Source organism: Cryptomeria japonica, chromosome 3, assembly GCF_030272615.1.
Source record: "Cryptomeria japonica chromosome 3, Sugi_1.0, whole genome shotgun sequence".
In the NCBI taxonomy this organism is placed as follows: domain Eukaryota; kingdom Viridiplantae; phylum Streptophyta; class Pinopsida; order Cupressales; family Cupressaceae; genus Cryptomeria; species Cryptomeria japonica.
In genome coordinates this window covers 761,036,453-761,047,840 of record NC_081407.1, presented here as the reverse complement: position 1 = coordinate 761,047,840, position 11,388 = coordinate 761,036,453, and positions in this window count along the sequence as shown.

Below are 11,388 nucleotides of genomic sequence, written 5' to 3'. Positions count from 1 at the left end.
ACTCGTAGCGTGTTGAATTATGTGGAAGATCGAGGAGAGATGCAGTAGTAGCCATAGCATCAACAGCTCAATTCTAATCTCTTGGTATCTACTCAAAGGTGATAGTAGTAAATGATGCCTTTAATTTGTCCACCATTTGCTTGTATGGCATGAATTTATCATCCTCGGTTTGATATTCATCTATTGCTTGTCGAATGACCAGTTGGGAGTCGCCATATACTCGTAGTTCTTGTAATTTCTATTGTACGGCTAGCCTGAGTCCTGTGATCAAGGCCTCATACTCTGCTATGTTGTTGGTGCATGGAAATGTGAGTCTATAAGATTTCAGGATGCTGTCACCTTGAGGTGTGATAAACAGAATGCCTGCCCCTGAGCCATGCCTAGTGTATGAACCATCAAAGTATAGTTTCCATGGTTGTGCTGTTGTGATCATGAATATCTCTTCATCTGGAAAATTGGAAATGAGAGGATGATTTCTTATGAGTGGTGCATCGACCAATTGATCTGTAATAACTTGACCTTTGATAGCCTTACGGTCCACATACTCGATGTCAAATTCACTTAGAATCATCACCCATTTGGCCAAGTGGCCTGTCAATGCTGCTTTGCTAAGTAAGTACTTGAGTGGATCAATCTTTGCAATGAGCTGTACTTTGTGTGTTAACAGATAGTGCCTCAGTTTAGTGGCTGCCAAGATTACTGCTAGGCAAGCTCACTCAATATGTGTGTAATTGAGTTCATAGCCAACCAGTGTGAGAGAGATGTAGTAAACAACACACTCTTTCCCTTCTGCATTATGTTGTGCCAGTAGTACACCTAATGCTGTACTTGTTGCCGATATATAGAGTAATAACGGTCTACTTGGATCTAGTGGGATCAACAATGGTGTATTCGTGAGATAATCTTTAAGCATTTGGAATGCTTGCTGGCATCTAGCATCCCACTGAAAGCAGATGTTCTTGTGCAGCAGATGTGTAAAGGGGTGACACTTATCTGCCAGTTATGCAATGAATCTTCAGATGGATTGTAGCCGTCCTTGTAATGTCCTTAGTTGACATATGTTCTTTGGTGGTGGCATGTCCATGATTGCTTTGACCTTTGCTAGATCAACCTCAATACCTTTGCTTGAGACAATGTATCCTAGAAGCTTCCCTGAGGTTACTCCAAAGACATATTTCTTTGGGTTGAGTCGAACATGATATTGTTCCAGTCTATCAAAGATTTTATCTAATATATCAAGATGAACTTCTCTAGTGAGTGATTTTGCTAGTAAGTCATCAACATAATCTTCCATTATGGTATGTATCATGTCATGGAAGATGGTGGTCATTTCTCATTGATAGGTTGCTCTTGCATTCTTGAGGCCGAAAGGCATTACATTCTAGTAGTATGTGACCCATGGACATGTGAAGGCTATCTTATGTTGATCCTCTGGTGCGATCTTTATCTGATTGTATCCAGAAAAGCCATCCATGAGTGAAAGCATGGCATGTCTTGCTGTCAGGTCTACTATGATGTTGATATTTGGTAGGGGGAAGTCATCCTTAGGACATGCCTTATTCAGATCTCTGAAGTCAGTACAAATGTGGATGCCCCCTTTTGGTTTGCCAACAAGAACAATATTGGAGATCTAGTCTGCATAATCAATTGGTCTAATGAAACCAACATCTAGGAGTTTCTTGAGTTCTATTTTGACTAGTATTGCAATCTGAGGATGCATCTTACGAAGCTTCTTCTTGACAGGCTTGGCTCCTTCTGCTACTGTGAGGTGATGCATGACTAAATCTGGATCAAGACCATGCATGTCTGCATATGACCATGCATGTCTGCATATGACCATGCAAAGTTAATTTGGTGCTTCTGGAAGAATTCGACAAACTTGGGCTATTCCTCTGAAGTTAAAAGAGATGCTAGATGTATGAGGTGAGGAGTTTCAAGAGTCCCCACATTGTATTCTTTTGTTTCCTCGATGAGAATCGTTGATCGTTCCTGTTGTGTACTAGCAGGGAGAATGTCAAACCTTTCATCCTTTGGCACCTCAGAGAGGTTTTCACCATTGGATACACTCTTTCTTTTTACTTTTGTGGGATCAAACAATGCCACAGTGTGGTTTTCACTGGAAGATCCATGTTTTTTTGTTATATTTTTGCAGTTGAAAGGTTTGGCATCTGCCCCAAAGTATGATATGCTATTAAGTTCAATGGCGAATCCAGCTTTGTGATCCCCGCTTGGTATGTTATCTTGTAGTTCCAAAAAGTCAATGAGTGCCTCATCGTTTTGGAAAAGGTCAAGACACGGGGGATTTGGTTGGTTCCATTCGATGAGTTCAAGATGGATAATGGGCATTACTTCATTGATTAGGTTAAGTTTGTTAGATGTGTCAGTGAGGGTTAAGACGTGGTGGTGAAGGTCATTGATGGTACACTCCCTATCAGAATCAGACGTAGGATGTGACATAGGGTCTGTGGAAGATGTTTCCATCTCAGGAACACAAGAGGTCTTTATCTGTGCTTCTCTGTAAACAAGGATGTCTTTGCGAGGTGGAGGTAATGATGTGTCTTCCTCATCTAAAGTATTAAGCTGGATGGAATCAAATTCCCATTCATGTGAGTTAGTCTTTGAATCACTTTCCAGCATCCGATTACTATACCATACTGGGATGTCCTTTGTGTTAAACACTGCAGGTGTGATCGGTTGATGCACCTTTGTAGATGAAATGATCGGTGCTACAGGAAGGATGATGGGGATCAATGAATCCAATACGGGGAGTATCGGTAGTGTTGACTCTGTTGCTTCTGCTAGAACTGCTGGTGTTGTAGATGTTGCTGCGGGTTTTGATGTAGTTGCTGCTGCTAATGGTGCTACTGATGTTATTGCTGCTATTGATGGGATCACTGGTTTGATGAGTGGGATGATTGGTCTTATAGGCGGTTGTGCTGGGATTTTGAGCCTCGGTGGGGCAGTTGCGATGGTGTTTGATGCTGCTTTTATGATAAAAGGTGTCCTCTTTGCAATAGGCTGATATAGTGGTTTGCTGGGTTTTCCTTTGAATCTGAGCTTAGGAAAGATCTCCTTTTGAAAGCCTAGGCCTGCATTATCCTTGGGCTTTAATTCTGGCAGCAGTGGTTCATGTCTTCCTTGTTTGCAAGGTCCCAAAGCACTCTGACCATCGTAACCCATTCTTTGCATAATGAGGAGGCCTTTGCCATACTAATCCATGGGAAGTGTAGGTTGCGGCATATCGGTGGTGATGGGATTTTTATAGATCCATTCTGCTAAGTCCTCATCATTGGTTTCTTCTTCTTGACTCTTTCCAAGGATGAAAGGCGTCAAAGGACATGTTGACTTGATTAGTAGTTGTTGAAGTAACTACTGAGGTTTGCCATGTGTTCTAGGAGAAGTGGGAATTTGTCCCACACAAAAGAGTTGACTCAAATTATATTCCCTAGGACCTTCCTCTACTATTTTCATCTTAAGCTTTTCTTGCTTGGGTATAGTGGTGTTTGAACTGGCAAGAGAGGCTGGACTTATGTATGAGGTGGAGGAGATGGCTTCTCTATTGTTAGGAATGGTAATATCTAGTTGATGACTGATATTATGACAATATGAAAAGGGGTTTGCATCGCCCAAGATTGTGATCTCTACACCGTTATGTGGGAACTTCATACACTAATGGTAGGTGGATAGAACGGCTTGCATGGCATGTATCCAAGGTCTTCCTAACAATAGGTTGTATGGTAGAGGAAGGTCCAGAACTTGATAGATGATGTGTTTCACCACAGGACCCACTCGGATTGGTAGTACCATAGCTCCTTTGGATGAATGCTCTGCATCATCATAGGCTTTGACTGTGATTTTCTTGCAAGGATCCACTGATTCTATTGTATATCCCAAAGCTGTGACCAACTACAGTGTACAAATATTTAGGTCAGCCCCATTATCGATCAAAACTCACTTGATCCTATGCTGGTTGATAAATCCTTCAATGTGTAGGGAAGCGTTATGAGGTTGTTGGAAGGAAGAGTTGTCACTTTCAGAAAAAGTGAGACAAGGTGATGACTTTAGACTTCCAACCATGGCTTGGAATTGATCTGTATTTAGGTTTGTAGGGACTGATGCCTCTTGGAGAGCTTGATCCAAGATTGTTTTATGGGATGGAGATAGGTGCAATAGCTCTAAGATAGATATCAGTGTGGGTGTTTTGTCTAACTGTTCCACAAGGTTATACTACTTTGGGATAGATGGGGTGCCTTGTGGAGCTACCTTTATAGTAATCTTGCTGCGACGTGTAACAACATTGCAAGTGGAGCTGGGTTTTTTGATGGTTATAGTTGTAATTTGTTCATTGGCATCGTACAGGTGATTTACAGTGTAATTATACGCGGCTTGCGTATAATCAGTGGTATCAGTGCCTCTCTTGGAAGTGGAAGGAGCCCTTTGATCTGATGATGGAAGTGGATTTTGAACATCAGATGATCATTGTTTGTTGTCTTTGGGTCATGTCCTTCGATTTTGATTTCACCTCAGTCAATAAGATCCTAAATAAGGTCTTTTAATCTGTGACAATTGCTTGTCTTATGTCCTCTCCCTTGATGGAAATCACAATGTTCAGTATCCCTCCACCATGCAGGTTTGACTTAAGGTTCATAGTTTGGTGTTTTGGGTAGAGTTACCAGATTTTGAGAAACCAGTTGTCGTAATTCTATTTTGATGGGTTCCCCTAAGGGAGTGTATATTCGATTTTGTTTTTGTTGATGAGGCCTGGGTTCATCGTGAGATGTAATGCATCCTTGATTTGGAGGAGTAGCTGTGTTAGTCTGAGGTGGGGGATTTTGTCCTGCAAATTGAACTACAGGTTGTGCACTTTTGATAGTTCTTGCATCCACAACCCCGTCATTGACAACATTTTTGTTTTTGTTCCAGAAGCTTGGTTTTTCACTATTGAAGCATGGGCGAGGACCATCCTTTGGTTCATTATAGATTTTGATAAGTCCTTTCTTGATGAGAGCTCGTTCACATTTTAATCCTTTGGTGATCATGTCATTGAAAGAGTCCGTGTCTTTGACATCCAGGTGAAATTCCATTTCTTCGTTTAAGTTGGAAATAAATATTTCCACTAGTTCTTGTTTAGGTAAATGAAGAGAACATTTGCTAGACATTTGATGCCATCGTTGCAGGAATACTGAGAATAGTTCACCTAGTTTTTGTTTAGTGTTACATAGATCAACCATGGTGATATCACGTTCAATGTTATGAGAGTAATGTGCCAAGAACTTCTGAACTAGCTCTTCAAAGGTCCTAATGCCACCTGATAGTCGAGAAAACCATGATGTGGTTGTTCCTCCCAAGCTTTGGGGAAAAAGGCGCATTAGGTATGTGTCCTCGTATGCCACTTCGAGGCAAGCTAAATAGAATTCTCTGACATGATCGCGAGGATCTCCTTTTCCTCGATACTTTTTGAACTTAGGTGTTTCGAACCCTCGTGGAAAAGGTGGCATATAAAGATTTCTATCAAAGGGATAGGGACAAATGTCATTGAGTGAAAATTGATTAGTCTTCACACCACTATGAAGTTGTTGGGCGATATTTTCAACTTGTTGCCACGACATCTCTATTTCATTTGGAGGAGGAGGAGGTGGGTTACCTTGAGGAATATTATATTTGATGGGATCTCTACCTCTTTCTTCTTCATGGCGACTTTGTCATTCTGATGCTTGTCTTAGTTGTGCAAGATCAAAGTCAAAGGGGAGTTTGGCTCCTTCTTGAGCAAGCTTTAAAAAGTGAGCATCCGCATTGCTCCTAAGTATTTCATCAAAAAGTCTGTTAAAGAGAGGGTTCTGCTGAGCCCTTTCTATTGTTGCAGGAGTAGGAGTACTTGGGTTTTCGTCATTAGCATTTCTTCCAAGTGCTTCTTGAAATTAATTGATATTTTCCTCCTCTTCTTCTTCAATTTCTATTTCTCATTGCCTTGACTGTGATCAGGTATGAGTCATTTTGTTTATGAGTTTTTGTTGAAGTTGGGTGAAAATGATGACGAGTTTTTGATGAAATGAAAGATCGATGGTTGGTGTGTTGTTTTGCATGTGGATCTCTAGAACTTAAAGGTAGATATTACCAAAGTTTTCTTCGTTGAATTACTTGTTGTGTTTGATAAGGTTTGATGTGATAAGGTTTAGAGAAATCTGAGATGTGTTACAGACTTAACTACCTAGTAATGAAAGGATTCACTCATAAACTAGTTTTAACCTGCGTAGATGTCTCTTAGGATGAGCTTACCCTAGATGTAGAAACAATCTAAAAGGTGATGTTTTGTGTTTGATTCAAGCAATATCCAAAAGAGAAGTTAGGACAAGAACCTCTTAATGTTTTGAGAGTTGAAATGGATTGATGATGAAGTGAATGTGGGAATGGATGAGATGTTTTAACTTCAATAAAAGCTTTGTGTTACAAATGGAAAAAATTCTACCTCTTCCCTTAAGAGCGTTGGTCGCATTTCTTGAGCTACGTTGTATGTGATACAAATGTTTGGGAATAAGTTGGGATTGATCTTGCCTCCTTGGTTTTTATGATAACTCAAAGCTTTATATTGCATAAAAGCTCTGGGGTTCAATGACTCTAGATCAAATTTGTTTGATTTGCCTTGAAGGTAGAGACGCATGTGACATAGAAAAACTCTATGAGAGACAAAGATTTGTCTATTTAGATAGAAGAATTTCCTCCTTTTGATCAAAGCCTTTGAGCTCAATGGTCTTCTTTTCAAGTTGATGTTTTGATGACGATTCTTCTTTCTCAAGATGTGAAGAATGGTCATAAAGTTTGATACTTTTCTTTGTTTTTGATCTTTTTGGTTTTTTTTGAAAAATGTTTGGTTGGATGAATACTTGTTTTGATTTTTGGATTTTATGATGTTTCTTTGACAAGAAAACAAAGCAAGAACACAAACACAAGAATGTTGCCTAAAAGGCACAAATGAGTATGGGTCTAGATCAACCCAATCCTTGGACTTTTTATGACCCTTTCCTTTAAGTGTATTTTAGGTGTTTTCTTTCCAAAGCATGAAGTCGGCTCAATTTGTACTTGGTCTTTGACTAAAACAAAAACACGTCAAACACTTTGTATCCCTAAGGTCAAATGGTCCGTTGCAATAAATTCCGCCCACATCTTGATATTTCTTCGACTTTGGTACTACATACCTTATGAATCCCATCGTGGCAGGTAAGGATGTGATATACTAAGTCTTGCACGAGCATAACAAATAGATGATCCCTATGATGGGGGAGTCACCACTTTCATCAAGCCACAAGTGACTTTTCAAAAAGCTATGTTTCTGCTCAAGGAAATATGTATGGTGAGTATCTTGGGAGCAAAACCATCTATGCTCTTGCACTGAATTATATCACAAATATCCTCAATAAATAGAACGGGTGGGCTACTACTTAAAGGTGTTTAGTAATTTTCGATGTCTTTGGACATAAGTTCATTCTGCAGTGACTCACTTAAGAGCCTTGTAACTTGTGGTGGGGCCCATTTGTCCTTTCGGCAAGTTACACTGTAGGAACAACTATACCCAAGGCTACAAATTTCGCTCTCACCTGATTTCTATAGCGGCTCGAAGGATTTACCACACGAGGTCGTTCCCAAGAGTGATGTGTCTCTTGGCAGGCCTCTCTTAAAAAGATAAAATTTTTGAGTGTTACTAACACTTTTCTCTTACACCTAGGACCACGAAAGCCAAGAGAGAGGATAGTATGTGTTAGAAGTAGAACCACTCGACCAACCTTTTGCACAAGTGTGCCAATCACGAAAAACACTTGTTCTTTTTAACTTGTTATTGCAATGATTTTCTATCTAATTGGAGATGTTTCTCCAACAACCATGATGTTCTTTTTAACTTCAAAGGCAATATGTTTAAGTAACTAGGAAAATGAAATCCTGGTCAACTTAATAAAAAACACGTTTGCTTGAAGTAAATAGCTTTTGCAAAATTGAGACAAGTTGATTGTGAATTTTATTTGCACCAAAATTTTGAAGTGTGGATTGTAAATTTTTGTTTAAGTTTGATGCAAGAAATAAATTTGTCTTGTTGATTTTAAGCACCAAATGAAAAATTAAGCCTAAACTTGCAATAAATAAAGTTTGTTTTGTTCAGTTTTAAGGCACCAAAAATAAATGATCCTAACTGGAAAGAAAAGAAAAGTTGTTTTTGTTCAATTTTTAAAACACCAAAAATAAAATTTTGATTTTAAGGAAGTGAGTTTTAGACTTGCACAAAAAACAAACAGTTAGTAAAATCCACACCTTAGGGGGGGCTTCCACAAGCCTAAAATAAATCAATTTTTTGGTACAAGGCCTTCCTTATAATGTTCTATTATAATAGCGCTAGTCTGTGTGAAAACAAAAGCGCTAGTTAACCAAAAACACGTTTTTACAGAAACAAAAGTGCTAAAAGAATAATTTGACAGCAAATACAAAAGCGCTAGAACAAACTCAAAAGCACTAAAGTAAGCACAAACGTGCTAAAACAAGCACAATAGCACCAAACTTGAGACAATAGTGCTATTGTAAAAACAATAGCGCTAGAATAACAAGTTGCAATAGTGCTACAACGTGATCAAAAGTGCTAAAGCGCGACCTGTGTGTCAATTTCAACATTCAAACATGTTAGTTGGTTTTAAAAAAAAAAAAGTTTTTGGGTGCTTCGATTCACGTCGAGTTCACCAAATGATGCTCTGCAAAAAGGACAAGGTTAGGATAAACAAACACCGAACAAGAAAAAACAAGAAGTCGATTGTTAGATGTTAGAAAATCATAAATTAAAAACTATCCTAAACAAGCATATCAAGAAAGACACTAGTAAGCAAAAAGAAAGCTTAAGGAATCTACAAAAAGCAACTAAGCTCCTCCAAATGCTCTCTACCATGCTAGTAGTTTATCCTTCCTTGTTCCTCTCCTCTCCAAGTTCCAAAATAGTGTAGCTCTCAGCAGCTTTTTGCCGTATGGATGCTTATGGAGATTCAAGATTAAAGTATTTGCTCTAAATATGAATGAAAAGTTAATACTAGATGCTATAGATACTAAGATGATTTGTTTTAAACCAAAATGATAATTATATGAGTTTATTATGCTAAAATGCTCTCTAAAATTCACTATAGATTAAATGCATACAAGTTTTCAGGATCCAGATTATGAAGAAATGGGCTCTATTTATAGGTAAAATGGAGCAATGGATGGTTGAGATTGAGTAATCTCAACAAGGGTTAGGATTGAATGAATTCAATCCATGTGGAGGCTTTCAACCCAATCCCAGGATGACAAGTGTCAATGTGAGATAGGTTGAGAGGAGAGGGAATAAGCATTAAATGCTTGACGTGACTTGAGAGTCAACTTGGGGGTTAGGGTCAAGGTTGGGTTAAGTGAATAAATTCTTTATTCAAAGAATAAAGTTTTTATCCAATGGATAAACTCTTGTGCAAAGGCAAAAGGGATAAGCATGGTCAAAGCAATAAATGCTTGAGGAGACCCATGAGTGCAAGTTGAAATAACCATAAATGGTTATGTAAGAGCCATTAATGGTCATGTAAGAGCCATTAGTGGTTTTGGAAGACTTTGAAGGTTAAATTGTTGAACACACAAAGCATTAAATGTTTTTCAAAGACTTTGAAGTCTTTGAGAAGTGACTCCACGTTGCTTAGGAATGTGACAATAATTAGGGGATGGATTAGGCTAATTAGGAAGGGTTTAGAAGAATCTAGAAGGGGGTTAAGATTGCAAGTGGATTTGGTGGGTGAGGGAAAATAACATTTTTATTTAAAATAAATTCATTTATTTCAATAAATGTGTGCAAGTTGCATTTGTAGGAAAATGCAAGTGGGGGGAGGGATTTAATGATTTAAATAAATGATTTATTTAATTTATTTAAAAGAGGAAAGAGGATTAAATGAAATAAATATGATTTATTCATTTAATTGATTTTGTGATTTTGGTATAATGAATTAATTAAAATAAATTGAATAATTTATTTAATTAATAGGAGAATGTTTGAAGATGAATTAATTAAATATTAATTAATTAACTGATGGCTAATGGATTTTTAATCAAATAAATAGGGAATATTCATTTAATTAAAATGGACAGATTTATGTGACTACACAATCTATTTAGTATAAATTGTTAGTGAACTTGCATTTGAACTTCTAAATGAGTGCATTTCACTTGATCCTGCAACTATACAACAATATTGATAGTTTTCAATGTTAGATTCATTGATCAACCAAAAATATCTATGAACCATTGACATACCTACATTACTTGGTCCCATTGTAGAGTTACACCATCACATTATTGTTGTTGCATCTATCAACTCAGCACCACCTTCATACTTCAATTCTTCTCTAGCTAGGGGTCTTTTTATACATGCTCTTGCACCATCGTGCTCCCCCTTTCCATGTCCAGCTTCAGTGAAATTCCAAAAATGTTTACACCGCTTGTCACATCCATCCTAGTCAACCAATAGAACATCCTTGCATTCTTGAATTGTGAGGTGCAATTATCTGACCATATTATGTGTTGGTTGTATAATATGTTTCTTTCCCTTAAATTATCATAGAAAAATTTAAAGCATCCTTGCACAAACTTTGATGAATGAGTACAATCATCACTTATGTAGAAGTAATACTCTCTTACAACCTTTCTATCCTCCTCTGTGCTATCATTTGCATTGCATGAATGCTATGTGTACAAAAATAGAAACTTGTGTAGAATGGTAATACATAGATTGCACTTTATTTTGAGGTTTTAGTGTATAATTTTCAGCAAAATCAACGATAGAGACAATGGTACCAAGAGGAAATGCGTCCTTACATAACTTGATTTTCTCATCCAACCACTGAGCTCTATGTGTATGCATTATGTACTCATAAAACTAGTTTATCTTGAAACATTTTCATAAATTCAGCTACAAATATATCATTTTTTACTAACTCACATCTCTTCAATTCTTTTCCATCTTTAACCCCATATGACACTGTCTTGTATTTTCCAAAAGAAAATAGTTTCTTACCAATTTCATGTGTGCTCTCCAAATGTACACATCTTGGTAAATGTTGCAAACCACCACATGTAGCACAAGAACCTTTCAGACACATCATCTTATAATAAATGCAATCATCATGTCTTTTATATAGCACACTTGAAATAAATTCTCTTGGTGACTTAGGAGGTGCTTGTATATTGCATTCCTGCAAAACATCATTAGAGTGCAAAGTACAATATATATGATGATAATTATCATAGTGCATGAAAAATTCAATATGCATCCTACAACAACATGTTGTGCATACATGATTAATCTTAACATAAAAAGGTTTTGCCATTTCAAAAAATCTTTGA